This window comes from Macaca nemestrina, chromosome 12 (assembly GCF_043159975.1).
Source record: "Macaca nemestrina isolate mMacNem1 chromosome 12, mMacNem.hap1, whole genome shotgun sequence".
Classification (NCBI taxonomy): domain Eukaryota; kingdom Metazoa; phylum Chordata; class Mammalia; order Primates; family Cercopithecidae; genus Macaca; species Macaca nemestrina.
This window is the reverse complement of record NC_092136.1, coordinates 83926484-83942416: the sequence shown is the minus strand read 5'-3', so window position 1 is coordinate 83942416 and position 15933 is coordinate 83926484. Positions and strand designations below refer to the sequence as shown.

At 36.4% G+C, this 15933-nt stretch overlaps 1 protein-coding gene and 1 long non-coding RNA gene across 25 annotated transcripts in view; one reads left to right on the top strand and one right to left on the bottom strand.

Annotated features, from left to right (window-relative positions):
* The window catches only part of LOC105468849 (discs large MAGUK scaffold protein 2), a 2241192-nt gene that overhangs the window by 1072361 nt on the left and 1152898 nt on the right, over positions 1-15933 (top strand). The gene's annotated exons all lie outside the window — the stretch shown is intronic.
* Positions 1-15933, bottom strand: part of LOC105468841 (uncharacterized) — a 123132-nt gene that overhangs the window by 96005 nt on the left and 11194 nt on the right. Inside the window, exon 4 of the long non-coding RNA XR_003015194.2 lies at positions 82-214. This is a non-coding gene — a long non-coding RNA (uncharacterized lncRNA). The remainder of the gene's footprint in view (positions 1-81; positions 215-15933) is intronic.

Below are 15933 nucleotides of genomic sequence, written 5' to 3'. Positions count from 1 at the left end.
ACTGGGTCACCTAAAAAAGTACTGCAGTGTTCCCTCAAGTAACCTTTTGCTTATGTTAATTTTATATGAAGTGTTTCTCACCGAATCTTAGCACGTTGTGAATTTCATGAGTCACTGCTTCAGCAGATAAGTGTGTGAAGAGTGCCTTTTCAGAACCATTGCTGGAGGTGGTGCAGCTTGTTTCTGTCCTAGGTCAAGTCTGTATCTCTAGGGACTGTGGTAAAAACAAACACACAAACAAAGAAGAAACAGGATCAGATATGAATGTGTTTATTTTTGTCTTTTGTGTTGTAAAATCTTCAAGAAGGAATTTTGCCTTGAATGAGTTGGGCCACGTGTCTAATACTGCTCACTGGCCAGTGCCAGGGCCTTTGCTAGGTGCTCTGAATATAGAGAGGAGTTGGATCCTGGTCTTGCCTTTAAAGTCAAAAGTCAGCATAGTCTCCTGTTGCTCACTGCCTCTGGAGAGATGCTTATAAGGAACTGTCTTCAATTTGTGGTTAGAGGGTGCTTTTCTCGAGCCTGTCTTGACACAGGAATTGTTATCTGACACAAGGCCTTCTCCTTAGGTCACCAAACCAAAGAAAAGGTTTTCAGAGAGCCTGATTGTTAGAGTCATGTGTTGTGTCTGCAGTAAAGAACTATTCTTATCTCAGAGGATGAAGGATGTTGGGATGAGGGGAGGCCACTAACACTTTTAGAGCGCTTACCAGAGGCCACATACTATATTAGAGATTAGGTGACCTTACTTCAACCTTGAATTAACTCTGTGGGGTGATTGTCTCTTTCATTAGATGTGGGGATCAATACTTACTAGATAAATGAGAATAACTTGATTAAAGTCAGAGATAGGAAGAGGTAAAGCCTAGAATTTGAATTTAGATCTGTCTTGCTCTAGAGTCCATGCACTTCCCATTGTAGGAATTATATTCATTTAAAAAAAAGGAGTAAACTGGATTTAGAATGTTTGAAATCTTGACCCGAGTCCCTATTTAATAAGTTCAGGAGCCAGCGTATGAAATTTTTAAAGTCCACTGGTCTCACTTTCCTGCAGAAATGACATTTACTGTTCTGCTCCCCTGCCAAAAAAAAATCTTACATCTTTCCTTATGAGAACATCATTATAGCCTGTTCTAGTTTAGCTTAAGCAAGGTTGTGCATCAAGAAGTTGAGGGTTTTATGTGGCTTTCTCAACTTTACAGGGTAGAAGAAAGGACTTTGGAGCCTCGTGGAAATAAGTTCTATCTGTATACTTGCCTCTGACTCTCAAATGGAGAGAATACCTTGTTTAGCAGTTGGCGTAAAATATATAATAGCTATTGTAAATAACTTGAATTATAGTTGTGGCTCAATACATTTTAAAGCCCTTTCTCTTTTAGAGTAAGACATCTGAGTGACTCAATATCTCAGTGAAAAGGGCTCATCTGAAGATACTAAGCATATAGTGTGTCTGGCTGCTTTAGATGCTTGAATAACACTAAAATAATAATAATAATAATAAGCTCTATGGCCCCCTGCTCTTGATGACCTTGGATCCTGGATATGGAGAAATAATTAAAAAGTAGAAATTATTTAGAAACATATTAAATACTTTCAAATATGACACTTGTAGTAAATAAAACAGAATTCAGAGACAGTAGCGACTGATACACGCGAGGGTCCAGGGAAGACTTGCTAGGGGGAAAGGGTTTGAACAAGTCTTGGGGCAGAATTGATACTACACCACCAGGTAGAAAGAGGAGCTTAATGCATCAATGTCTCCTATGACCTTTCCCTTCCCCTTTTTATTTTCTTGTTTCTATAGCAAAAGCATAGAGACCTTAGAGAAAAAAGCATTTTCCTTTTCCTTCCCACTCCCCCTTTCATAATGCTAGTGCACTTGTTTTACTTGAATACAGAGGCATTTATCTTCTTGTCAGCTGTCCAAAAGGAATTTAGACAGTTTCACTTGTGTGTCACAATTGCCATTTAATCTATCAATTAATTTTTTAAAATTTTATTTTGCAGCTTTGCAATTGTATTTATTTTAAAGAAAGATGGAAGTAAAGCTATTTAAAGTAATATCATACATGCTTAATATAGAAAATTTAGAAAGCACAGGAAAGCATACAGAAAAATATTTAGAATGGGTCCACCATACAAAGACAATTGTAATTTATATTTTGGAGTATTTCTGTGCATGTATGTTTTCTTTATTTTATATAACAGTGACACACATTATATACATTTCTGTACTCTCTGTTTATAAATTATTATGTACACATAAAATTCCATGAATATGCCATGGTTTATTTATCCATTTCCCTAATATTGTGCATTTAAATTATGTATACTTGCCACTGTTAAAAGTAAAATCCTGTTGAAAATGTTAAATGCTTTCATTTTTTTAAAATGCACTCTGAGGTGTGGAATACATAGAATTAACTTTTTGTAAAATCAATTATTTCTTTTAGAAGTATTTGAGTAGCTACTGTCTTCCAGCTACCATGCTAAAGGAGGCTTTGTATAGCTAAAAATCTACTAGGAAAACAAAGAAAAGTAGAATGTGATCAGTACCTTAAGAGGAGAACAAGAAATGCACTGAAGAAATTCAAAAAAGAGGTCAGTTATGACTAGAATAATGGGAATGGTTTCTTGGAGAGAGGCAGAATTTGATCTAAGACTTGAATAATGGAATTGTAAATTCCTCAGCATGATCACAGCTGCAGATGTGGGAAAGAAAAGTATAATGAAAGATCAGTGAGCAGACCTATCTGATGAGAACTTAGGAGCCATGTAAGGAAATTTCAGACCAGAAACCTAGAAAGGTAAATTTTAGGCAGAGAGTCATGAATGTCAAATTAAGAAGTCCAAACACCTTTTTAATAGGAGTTCTGGGATTTTTTGCAGAGGATTACATGGTATTACAGATTGTTCCTTATAAATGGGTGCAATAGACAGTGAAGAGTTCTAGGATTTTTTTTTTGCAGAGGATTACGTAGCATTACAGATTGTCCCTCATAAATGGGTTCTTATACGCAAAGATGTTGAATAGTGCTAGCAGTGGAATGTGAATTAAAGCAATATGGCATTTCACCTATTAGATTAATAAATATTTTAAAAGATTAATAATTAGTTTTGACAAATATATAGAAAAATAACTGTCATCACTGATGTAAATTGTGCTTAATTATGAAACTATAACTTGGCATAGACTTCCTGGGAAACAATATGGCAGAATATGTCAGTATTTACTAAGTGCATACCCTGTACTTGGGAATTCTTCTAAAAATGCATGCTAAGGTAACGATTGAGAAATACTCAAGAATGATCATACATAACAATCTGTAGTAGTATATTGTCTAGTACTGTTACATTGGCATCAATGGAAATGCCCATTAATTGGAATATTTTAAATAATTTATGGCATTAACCTTGAACAAAATGCTTATAATTATGGTTTTCTAAAATGATGAATTACATTTTTATGTACTAGCCTTGAATAATGTTTATCATATGTTAACAAACAAACCAAAACAGATACCAAGCAGTAACTTCTATCTCATTCATGTGAAAACAAATATTTATATTATTAATTTAGGTAAAAACTGTCAAGAAGAATATATAACAAATAGTTAACACTAATTATCGCTTGGGAGTAGAAATTTTTTTAAAGTTCCCTTTTACTTTAAATCTATTGACCTTTCTTAAAGGAACATATTATTTGTTAAAATGTATTTTGAAGAACTATTTAGAAGAGATTATCACAAACCATTATGGGGCTACAGCTTTGAGTGTAAACCATAATGACTACAAAGGCAAAGATGAAAATCAGTGTCCTCTGAGAGACCTTTTAATATCATCCGGTGTTGACCTTGTCATTTCCCATCACATCCTATTTTCAGTCCATTGTAGCACTTAGCAATACATTTTACTTTCTAGTTTATTTTTTTAATTATCTTTCTGAGATTAAGGACCTTGCTTATTTTGTTCCATGCCATCTCTAGCACTTAGAACACTGCCTGAATGACAGTAGCCTCACATAAATTAGGCGGATGAAATGAATGCCAGTAGGATAACTATTGCAATAGTTGCCTATAACATAAAGTTCAAATACCTTAATTTGACTTATAACGCCCCACATAATTTAATTTCTGCTAACTTCTCTAGCTTCATTATCTTATCATTACTTTCCCTACCCCACTCCCCACTGCCCCAGGATTTGTGTATGCTCAACTTTCTTCAATTACCTTAATATATTCTTCTCTCTCATCTTATGAGTTTTGTACTTGTTATTCTTACTTCTGGAAAATTAACTGAGCTCTTCTATTTCTTATTCCTGTTGATTTATCTGGTATCAGAATATTTTAAGCAGTATTACTGCTCAAGGTCACAGTCTCAGGAGTTAAATGTTAAATTAGTTATGAAATCTTAGTCAAGTTATTTTTGCTTAGATACACTATCATTTTTTGTAAAGTAGGACTAATAGTACCTATCTCATAACAATTTAAGGATAAATTAGTAGCAGCTTATTACATATTAGGATGATGATGATGATGATGATCCCTTGTGTGGTCATTGTGGTGATAGTGATATCATTTCTTTAAGAAAATTTCCTATTTCCAGCATGTGATAGGTGCCATTTCTCCACGTGAAAAACTAATCATTGTGTATTATTGAACATTTGTTTGTTTTTAGATCCTACTAGAATATAAGCTCCATGGGAGCAGAGGCTGAAGCCACTGAGTTCCTCAGAGTACCCACAATACCTAGCACAGTGTCTGGCAGAGAGTACATGCTCAATAAATGTTTATAAAATGACTTAATTGGATAATCTTGTCATCAGTCAATACACGGGATAAAATACATTGTCAGAACTGAGAAGATAGATCTTGATAACAAAGAAGAATGAGAAAGAATGAGAGTCAAAGATGACTCAGGTTCAGAGATTGAGAACTAGGAAAATGAAGCCATTAAGAGAGAGGAATAAGGAATAAGGACTAGAATAATGGGAATGGTTTCTTGGAGAGAGGCAGAATTTGATCTAAGGCTTGAATAATGGAATTGTAATTTTGAACATATTGTTGACCCCTAAGAATTGTCTTTTGCCTTTTTTCTTCCACAGTTATCCTAAATGGCTCCTAGATTGATTGCATCCTTTCACATCTAAAACTTTTTGTTAGAGGTGATGCAGATGTATATCTGCTTCTACAGATGAGCAAATTGAGATCTAGAGGTAAATGGCTTGCTCTAGGTCATATTCAAGTAGAGGAAAAGTCACATTTCAATAGAAAAATGTAATTTTATTTGCATTATTCATTTTTTCATTTAGAAATATATATGTAATGTCTGCTATGTTCAGACCATCATGATCTGGGTGCATAGAGATATAAATAACCTGGCCACTGCCCTTTAATAGCTCAATATTTATTGGTAGAGACAGTTATATAAACGAGTTCAGGACAGACTAATAAGCCTTCTAAAGCATTCATAATGTCCTCTGGGAGAACCATGAACAGAGAAATTAATTCTCAGTGGAAAACTAAAAGAAGGTGCTTGATTGATGTTACATTTGACCTAGGCTTTTATGCTAGCTATTCATTTTTCAGTATTTTATTCTATTATATTGCCTTCAAAGATAAGCTGGGCTTTGATTCTAAATTAGAATTTTCTAATTTAACCAATGCAATCAGAAAAGAACATTATCTAATTCATGTCTATCATTTAGTTTGAGTTTTAGTTTCTTTTAAATTGTTTTACACTTTTTCTTTTTTTCATTTAACTCAGCAACAGTAATTCTGTTGTGAAGAAACACTGAATGAATTAATGTTTGAGGTGACAATTGTCAGTAGACTTTTAAGATCTTCTGCAGAGCTGATAACATATTGAGGAAGCTGACTTTTTAAAGCAAAATCAAAAGTAGACTCCAAATGGGAATATTCCAGAGCCCCAAGGTGATCACTCTATTTCTCCCACTGCATCTTTAAAGGGACATAAAAACAAAATCAAATTACACTTGCTTTTTGGTGATAATAGGAAAATAGGTTGTTTTAATATATGTAGATGAGATCACTGGTATATGGTTTACAGAACTAAATTTAGATTGAAAATATAATCATAGGGTTTATGAATTGAAAGGAAAGCTTAATGGAAATCTAGTACAAGCTTTTGTTTGTCTCTTTCTCATTTAGAAACTGATAGAAAGATTGAATGAATTGTTTAATATCACAAAGTGTTCATTCTTTAATATAATGACTTTATATCTTTCTGTTAATACCTTTATGAAATTGGGCAAGTCAGTTAAATTCCCTATTTTTTTTTTCACCAGTAGAATGGCGAAATTGAGAAAATAATAGGTATATATTAGAGATGTTTAGAGAATAAACTGAGATACTGCATGCAAATGATTGGTTTTATTGCAACTGTTTTATCTTGTCCTACCCTATTTCTCCAGCTCTAGGAAAATATTAAGATTTGATCCTAATATAAGCAGCTAGCCCCCTCTATTTTTCCCACTGCTGCTTTCCCAGTGTCCAGCACGCAGTCTGACATCTAATAAGCACTCAATATTTCTGCATTGAATGAATGTCTGAATCTGACTTTCCTGATGCTTTTATATTATCTGATGGACCCCTGAAAATATTTGAATTCTAGACCTCTGAAATTTATGCTACTCTTTTAGCAAAAGGATAAACTGAGATCCCAAATGTTAAATAATTGGTTTGTGATCACAAAGATGAACACTCAGGTGTATTCATCTGGGACTCAGGTTTTTAAACCACGAATTCAGTCTATTTTCTACCACAGACCTTTAGCAATATTAATAAATAATATGTTCTCCCAATATTCTATCTATAGTCATGATCATTCAAGAAAATTTGTAAACTACAATTGTGTAAAAACTGAAATATATTTTTTAAAATTTACTTACACAAACATTGTCAAAATGTAGGTATATTTTCTTTGGGTCTTTCATTTAACATCATCATGCATAATTATTTTGTCACTATATATTCTTTAAAAACATTTTAGTGGGTGATTAGGATTCAATTCTACAGAGATACCAAATCTTGTCATTTTGTATTGTTGGATATTTAGGTAATTTCCAGTTTCTCACTGTCATAAGTCATGTTCTCTTCAACATACTTACGCAAAATTGTCTGTCTTGTCTTTTCATTACTTAGAATAAATTATAGGAGATGAAATGATTGTTGGAATAAAGGCTAGGTCCATTTTTAAAGCTCTTAAATGATACATGGTAGCCCTTCATGGTAGCACTGTCCAGAAAATTTACTAATTTTTCTCACAATTGTAGTTTCCACGGGTATTTTTCCTAATGCTTCTTAATTACATGTTGATGCCTATCTTTATTATCAGAAAAAAATGTGTCAGTATTGAAGAACAATATTCTGTATGTGTGTGTGTGTTTCAAAACAATTCTTTCAGGGGAAAATGCATCACTACAGCTTCCAGAATAACCTGTCAACACCAAATATAATTTCTCCTTATCCTTGTTTGATAATATATGCTGATTACCTGTGTACAATATCTACATAAAAATAGTAGAGTAGAGGTAGCTTCAGCATAGCTAGATCACTACCTTTATACATATAATCCAAACACAATGAAGTGAGCAAAGTTCGTATTTTAATTAGTCAAATATAAATATTCTCTACTGTAACCTTCTATTTTTACCTTGTGTTAAGCCATTTTTCCTTTGAACATTTGAACTTCTATAGCAATTATCTAAATATTCCTTGAACACCTACCATGTACCAGTTTTGGGGGATAAATGGTAAAAGGCAATTATTTCCTTCTTTTTTTCATTTTTTAATGAATAATGATAATCCATAATTTCATTTCACAGATTTCTTTGGTATACAAAGTTTACTGTTGTTATCTGAGAAATACCCAAGAATGCTAGCCTATGAAAGGAATAAAGTTCTGGTTTTGGTAAGCAGTGAGGTCTTGACACTAAATACTGCTGTTATACTTATACATGATAAATTCCCTTTTTAAATTCCTGAAGAACAAGTTTGAAAAAATAAACAAGATGTCTTAAAAGAGCATTATATTTGAAGACAGATAGATTCTAGTCATATCCTCATAACCAGTTTGTGTTATAGAATAAGTTACTTAGTCTCAATAATCCTGGATTTAGTAATCTGTTGAATATTTCTGCTGTCCCCACAGTATTGCGGCGAGAATAGGGGAGGGGTGCAATCTGTCATGTAAATGATTAAAAAACTACCAATACAAATTAATAAATGTTTACGGTTTAGTTTGAAATTTATTTTCTTCAAAGATGGTATGATGGCTAGGGACTCAGAAATGCCCTATTTTTGCCCTGACACTCATATTCCTCCCTGTGGCATTTCCTTCTTTTCTCTTTTCTTTTCTTTCTTTTTTTTTTTTTTTTTTTTTTTTTTTTACAAAGTCTCACTCTGTGGCCCAGGCTGGAATGCAGTGGCTCCATCAGGATTCACTGCAGCCTCAGCCTCCCAGGGCTCAGGTGATCTTCCCACCTCAGCCTCCCAAGTAGCTAGGACTATAGGTATGCACCACTACACCTGGCTAATTTTTGTATTATTTGTAGAGATGGGGTTTTTCCATGTTACCTTGATTGGTCTTAAACTCCTGGGCTCAAGAGATCTGCCTGCCTCTGCCTCCTAAAGTGTTGGGATTACAGGTGTGAGCCACTGCTTGCTTTCCTTGGAATTTCTAATTAAGGAATGTGTACATAAGGCATAGAAGCTAAATTGGCCTCAGAGTACCACTTTATACCTGAATACTAAATGCTTCCAAAACACAGCTCTGGTAAAAGCTAAGAAATCCATATGGTTTAAGCCTGTAGGTGTAAAATAGGCATCGTATTCCCTTCTTCATGAACTAAGATGTATGAATACACCATTCAAATTTAGACAAAAAGTGTTTAAAATAGAAAAAGTAAGTCCTAGATGAGTCTATCCAGAGGGGCACTTTCTGCCCAGTTCTTCACAAAAGGAAGGCACTAAAGCAAGAAAGAAGAGAATGACCCAACATGCCTGGAGAAAGCTGATTCTACCGAGATGGGTCTATACTGTGAAAGCAGAAGTAGAAGAGGGAGCGCCACCTATGGATGCTGACATATGACACAGTTTTCATAGTGCCTCATAAAACAAGACTCAATTAATGTCCTGAGGTCTGATTTATTAGATGATGATGATGATTATTATTATTTGAATGGAGTCTTGCTTTGTCACCCAGGGTTCAGTGCAATGTCATGATCTTGGCTCACTGCAACCTCTGCCTCTTGGGTTCAAGCGATTCTCCTGCCTCAGTCTCCTGAGTAGCTGGAATTACAGGTATGCACCACTATGCCTGGCTAATTTTTGTATTTTTAGTAGAGACGGGGTTTCACCATTTTGGCCAGGCTGGTCTCAAATTCCTGACGTCAGTTGATCTGCCCACCTTTGCCTACCAAAGTGCTGCAATTACAGGCATGAGACATCGTGCCTGGCCCAGATTTGTTTTATTTTTGGAGGCATGGTCTCACTCTGCCACCCAGGCTGAAGTGCAGTGGTGTGATCATGGCTTAATGCAGCCTCCAGGGCCTCCAAAGCCCAGGCAATCCTCTCACCTCAGCCTCCCAAGTAGCTGGGACCACATGTATGTACCACCATGCCCGGCTAAGTTTTTTTGTTTGTTTGTTTTTTGTTTTTCTTTTCTTTTCTTTTCTTTTCTTTTTTTTTTGAGACGGATTCTCGGTCTGTCGCCCAGGCTGGAGTGTAGTGGCCGGATCTCAGCTCACTGCAAGCTCCGCCTCCCGGGTTCACGCCATTCTCCTGCCTCAGCCTCCCGAGTAGCTGGGACTACAGGCGCCCGCCGCCTCGCCCGGCTAGTTTTTTGTATTTTTTAGTAGAGACGGGGTTTCACTGGGTTAGCCAGGATGGTCTCGATCTCCTGACCTCGTGATCTGCCGGTCTCGGCCTCCCAAAGTGCTGGGATTACAGGCTTGAGCCACCGCGCCCGGCCCGTTTTTCTTTTTTCAAAGATGGATCTCCCTGTGTTTCCCAGGCTACTCTCAAACTTACTGGGCTCAAGCAATCCTCTGCCTTGGCCTCCTAGAGTGCTGGGATTACAGGCATGAGTCACTGTGCCTGGCCTGTTATGATTTTCATAAATAAACCAAGTAAAATATTATCAGAGAAGGTGGAATTCCTTTCATAAACCGATATTTTCAATATAGTTTAGATAAGCCTGGTACCTGGGAAGAAATTCTTAGAATTTAGTGGTGAATAGGATTAGATAAAATATAAAATAGCTGAGTTGGATTAGGAAAATAAGCATCATAATACCAGTGTTTCAACCTTAGAAGCAAAATGGAGCCACCTTGGGGACTTCAGAAACTATTGGTTTCTTAATCCAACCCTCAAAGAATCTGATTTAATTGATCCATATTGCAGCTTGGGCATCAAGGGTTGCCCAAATTTATAATTTGTAAGGACAGAGGAGCACTAAATTTGGAATTAAGGAACCTGTAATCTACACCTAGAACCTGCAAGTACTAGTTGGTGGTTTCTGAGCAAAGGACTTAGTCCTTCTGTGTTGCAGTAAAATGAGAGTTTGGATGAAATGATCTCTCTGGCAGCAGCGAGGCCCAGCACAAAACACATCCTATGAATTTAGGCACACTGCTCCCCAAACCCTATCTTAGCTGGTTACTCTGCAACTTTGGACATCTTAATAAAGCTTTCTGCGCTTTGGTCTCATTATTTGTGAAAATGCACAGTAATAGTTATTTTATTGGAATTTTTATTAATATTAAAAGAAAAACATAGATTGATTAAGCACTATTCTCATGGTATCATTTAATTTGTTCTCTTTTCACCTGTCCTTGTTCCTGTAATTTGCTAATTAGGAGTAGAGGCCTGATTACATTAAATGGGCTTTGTTGTTGTTATTGTTTCAAATGGCAAGAATACTTCATAGATGGTGCTCCGTACTTCCTGTTGAAGGCAAATGATGCCTTCTTGTCCTACTTTTACTGATAAATGGATTCAGATGGTATCAGTGCAATCCACCCATTATAAAGTTCAAAGCAAACTTTTGGAGATAGATTTTCTTTATTTACATCTAGTAACTAACTTCTGCTCCAATGGTTCATGGTTGCCACTGCCATATCATCTTAGCCTTCCTCTTGAAAAGCATCCACACCTTACAAATAATACGAAAACCAGAGACTGGAAGAATGTATGTATCCTTTCATCTTGCTCTACTCATTATCATTTCACCCATCATTGATATCATTGTTCTCGTTTTAAAAAGACATTTTGACATAATTTTTGGATTCTAGCATTTGTAGAAACAGAGTGCTTTTGAGAACAGTATCAACTTTTCAGAAAAAAAAAATGTTTGTCTAATAATGATAGTGGTCATAAGGAGGAGAAATACAAGTACTTCCCCTATCATTATCCCTCCTTGTAATTAATGCTTACTTTGCTGTCTTTGCAGTTAGACTCTAAAGCTCCGTAAGTATAAGAGATTCATTCTTTTTCTTTTTTCTTTTTTTGAGACAGAGTCTTGATCTGTCGTCCAGGCTGGAGTGCAGTGGCGCAATCTCAGCTTACTGCAACCTCCGCCTCTTGGGTTCAAGTAATTCTCCTGCCTCAGCCTCCCAAGTAGCTAGGATTACAGGCATGTGCAACCACGCCCTACTAATTTTGTACTTTTAGTAGAGATGGGGTTTCCGCATTTTGGCCAGGCTAGTCTCGAATTCCTGACCTCAGGTGATCCGCGCCCCCCTTAGCTTCCCAAATTGCTGGGATTACAGGTGTGAGTCACTGTGTCTGCCTACAATAGATTCATTCTGTCATTATCATCGCTGAATCCTCTATGCCTAGCATAGTGCCTGATACATAACATAGTAAGTCTTTTAGAAATAGTATTTTGATATAAGGATTTGGAAAGTGTTGTATTTCATACAATTAAGTTTACAGTTCAGACCTCAGTTTCATTCTCATTGAGAATATGTAATCCCAAAATCAAAAAGTAATTTAGAGATCATCTAGTTCATCCACAATGCTTTCTGTGGCAAACACATGATGGTCTCTTAGCTTCTGCCAGAGCACCACCCACAAATGACTACATACACCCTCTCAAATGCTGCAGAGTCCATCTAGAGACAGTGCTAATTGTTAGAAATGCCTTCCTTTACTTGAGCTGATATTTGCCACTGAAATCCCATTCTTCCTTCAGAAATTTCAACAGAGTAGGCTGGGTGCAGTAGCTCACACCTGTAATCCCAGCACTTTGGGAGACCAAGGTGAACAGATAGCCTCAGGTCAGGAGTTCAAGACCAGCCTGGCCAACATGGTAAAACCCTATCTCTACTGAAAAAAAAGAAAGAAAGAAAGAAAAAATTAGCCAGACCTGGTGACACACACCTGTAATCCCAGCTACTTATGAGGCTGAGGCAGGAGAATTGCTTGTACCTGGGAGGCAGAAGTTTCAGTGAGCCGAGATTGCACCATTGCACTCCCACCTGGGTGGCAAGAGCAAAACTCCGTCAAGAGAAAGGAAGACAGAGACAGAGACAGAGAGGGAGGAAAAGGAAAGAAATTTCAACAGAGTAAGTCTGATAATTCTTTCAGCTGATGAGAGAAGTTTGTAGATTGCCTAACAAATGTTTTCTTTTTTCCTTAAAATTAGCTAATGCTAGGTGTTAATGTAGAAAAAACATATATTTTCCCCTATGTGATTTAGTCAGATTCTTCAGAGTGGCTCCTATTTTTACCATATTAATATTCCTTTAACTCTTACCTTTAAGATGCAATATTTTTATTAGGTTTGTTTTGTTTCTCTATGCTGTAGGTTTCTCTATGCTGTAGAGTTCAAATCTTTTAAAACTCAAATTATTTCTTTAAAGTAAAAAAATCAGAGCAGCAAATGCTTATACTTCCTGCTTTAAAACCAGTCTTCAATCTGTGACTTTAAAACCAAGAAAGCATCTAGAGTATTTGGATGATTTTGCGATATTTCTTCTTTTATGCTTTTATTTATGGTTAAAGGAATCATAGTAAGCTTTCTCTGCCCAACCTTAAATAAAGCTTGAAACAACTTCAGGAAGAAATGAAATGGTAATAAACTGTGAAAGCTTCACTACCTTAAGAGTAAGATTGTGTTTTCTCTTTGCAAAATCTGTCTGTGCAGAGGCAGGAAGTTCCTGGTGTTTGTAGACTCTCCCACTGGATCTCACACAAGGTTCAGTTGCTTGAATGTTTATTTCAATATGCAACAAATAAGCTGCCTTTTTTTTTTTTTTTTTTTTTTTTTTTTTTTTTTTTTAGAGAAAGGAACTTTATCTTTTCTTAAGGTAGCTCTGGATATGACTAACTCTTTCATTAAGGTACTATTGCCAGGCCAGGTGCAGTGGCTCATGCCTGTAATCTCAACATTTTGGGAGGCCAAAGTGAGTGGATCACTTGAGCCCAAGAGGTTGAGACAATCCTGGGCAACATAGCGAAACCCTATCTCTCAAAATCTCAAAATAATGCAAAAATTAGCCCAGTATGGTGGCACATGCCTTTAGTCCCGTTTCTCTGGAGGCAGAGGTAGGAGGATTGCATGAGCCTGGGTGGTCGAGGTCACAGTGAACAGAGCTCACACCACTGTGCTGCAGAAGTAGGGCTTTTTCTATCATAACTATATGTTCAAGATAGGTATGAGACCCCCAAAATAAATCTAAAATGAGTATCATCTTAAATCTCCATATTACAAAGTGCTGCTGTAATTTTTTCAACGACCTACATTTTGTGATCTACTTTTTGCTTGAAGGGTCATCTACATGATCCCAAATAACTTTCATAGCAGCAGTTGATATAAATGCTGAGTTTATATTTTGGAAAGGTGCCCAAATCCTGAGGTGGGAGGTTTGCTTTAAACCAGTAATGATCCATGATGTTTCATGCTCTGTTACTAAATAATACTTTATACCCAGTTGTATCCATGGAAACCTGCAACAGTTCCATAATTGCAATAGGCTCTAAACTAGTCCCTCTGTGGCAGGTCTCCAGTTTATCACTCACACTGCTGTCAAAGTGATTTTTCTGCAAGACAAATATACCATGTCTTTTCCTATTTTATACCTCATAAATCCCAAACTGTTTGTTGTACATGTCATTTAAAGTTTACGTATACACACACACACACACATATATGCACACACACATATATATATACACACACACACATACATATATGGCCTAGTCTAATTTTCCAGCCTCATGTTCTACCCTTCCCACCCATATTTCAGCCACAATGTTTTTGGACTGCTACTTTGTTCTTTCATGTTGTTTTCTCATGCTTTCTTCTGTCTTTCATATTCTTTTTCTTCCTAGTAAATTCTCCACTCACTTTTGAAAAGCCAATTTAAATTTCATTTTTTGTGTGAGGTCTTGGCTGGCATTCCAAATGGAATAATCGTCTCTATATATCTAGATGAGACACATAGAAGATGCTCAATGAATGTTGAGGCATGAGTAAATGTTACATTAGAATGCCAGTCCTTGTTCTCTTGTCTTCTGGACTCCGTGAGGTCATCAATGGAGAAGAGAGGCTTGAGAAAAGAAAGCCCACCCACAGTTTAACTCTGCATTTCTTAACAGGGCTACAAAAAAATCAGATCATTGCTTGTTATGGCATCTTCAATTCCTCCCTCCCGTGTGTTTCATTCTTTTCATTCTACAAATGTGACCAATTATTTCCTATTCTAAAGATATAAAGTATTCTCTCAACCATTCTTTCCCTCCTCTATGCTACATGATTACTTGCACTGCCATTCTCATGTAATTTCTTGAAATTAAAAAACATTGTATTGGCATTTATTGGGAAAATTGATAGATGTTAGATGGGAAAAGTAGTGTTCTGAAGTCAAATAAATTTAGAAAATATTCAATTAGGTAATGTTAAACAGGTTTCTTTGTTGAATAATTGCTCAGTCTTCAATATGCTAATGCTATCAAAGATGGGGCATGTTTCCTAACAAAATTGGCTATAGAGAGAATCTCTTTTTTTTCTTTTTTTTTTTTAACTATAATACTTTCAGTTCTGGGATACATGTGCAGAACCTGCAGGTTTGTTACATAGATATAAACATGCCATGGTGGTTTGCTGTACCCATCAACCCATCATCTATATTAGGTATTTCTCCTACTGCTATCTCTCCCCTAGCCCCCAACCCCCGACAGGCCCTGGTGTGTGATGTTCCCCTTCCTGTGTCCATGTGTTCTCATTGTTCAGTTTCCACTTACGAATGAGAAGATGCGGTGTTTTGGTTTTCTATTCCTGTGTTAGTTTGCTGAAAATGATGGTTTACAGCTTCATCCATGTCCCTGCAAAAGACATAAACTCATCCTTTTTTATGGCTGCATAGTATTCCATGGTGTATATGCGCCACGTTTTCTTTTTCCAGTCTATCATTGATTGGCATTTGGGTTGTTTCCAAGTCTTTGCTGTTGTGAAAAGTGCTGCAGTATACATATGTGTGCCTGTGTCTTTATAGCAGAATGATTTATAATCCTTTGGGTATATACCCAGTAATGGGATTGCTGGATCAAATGGTATTTCTGGTTCTAGATCCTTGAGGAATCACCACTCTGTCTTCCACAATGGTTGAACTAATTTACACTCCTACCAATAGTGTAAAAGCATTCCTATTTCTCCACATCCTCTCCAGCATCTGTTGTTTCCTTTTTTTTTTTTTTTTTGAGATGGAGTCTTGCTCTGCTACCCAGGCTGGAGTGTAGTGGCTGGAGTGTAGTGGCATGATCTTGGCTCACTGTAACCTCCCCCTCCCATGTTCAAGTGATTATCCTGCCTCACCCTCCCAAGGAGCTAGGACTACAGGTACCCACAATCAGCCCAGCTATTATTATTATTATTATTATTATTATTATTGCATTTTTAGTAGAGAAA